At 49.6% G+C, this 458-nt stretch overlaps 1 protein-coding gene across 1 annotated transcript in view; it reads left to right on the top strand.

Annotated features, from left to right (window-relative positions):
* Asb18 (ankyrin repeat and SOCS box containing 18) overlaps nucleotides 1-458 on the top strand; it is a 73,840-nt gene that overhangs the window by 24,315 nt on the left and 49,067 nt on the right. The gene's annotated exons all lie outside the window — the stretch shown is intronic.

The raw sequence follows: 458 nt of genomic DNA on the forward strand, positions 1-458 counted from the left end.
ACTGTGAGCAGTGGCATCCCTCGGCGGATGGGCCTGTGTTGTGAAAGAAAGGTAGCTGAGCAAGTCAGAGGGAGTAGGCTCGTAAACAGTGTTCCTCCGTGGTCTCTGCTTCAGCTCCTGCCTTGGTTGCCTTTGATGACAGACTACACACCCTGTAAGAGGAGGTGAAATAAAACATCCCCAGCCCAAAGTTTCTTTCGATCGTGGTGTTAATTATAACATACGAGAACAGTATCCCCAGAGCAAGCTGGCCAGCTAGGCCAATCAATCAACAGCTGAGAGACCCTCGAGGTGAAATAAAACATCCCCAGCCCAAAGTTTCTTGCAATCGTGCGTGGTGTTAATTATAACATACGAGAACAGTATCCCCAGAGCAAGCTGGCCAGCTAGGCCAGTCAATCAACAGCTGAGAGACCCTACCTTGAATTAGGTGGAGAGTGATCAGGCCTCCACACATA

Source organism: Nannospalax galili, unplaced genomic scaffold (assembly GCF_000622305.1).
Source record: "Nannospalax galili isolate Female #2095 unplaced genomic scaffold, S.galili_v1.0 scaffold149, whole genome shotgun sequence".
In the NCBI taxonomy this organism is placed as follows: Eukaryota; Metazoa; Chordata; class Mammalia; order Rodentia; family Spalacidae; genus Nannospalax; species Nannospalax galili.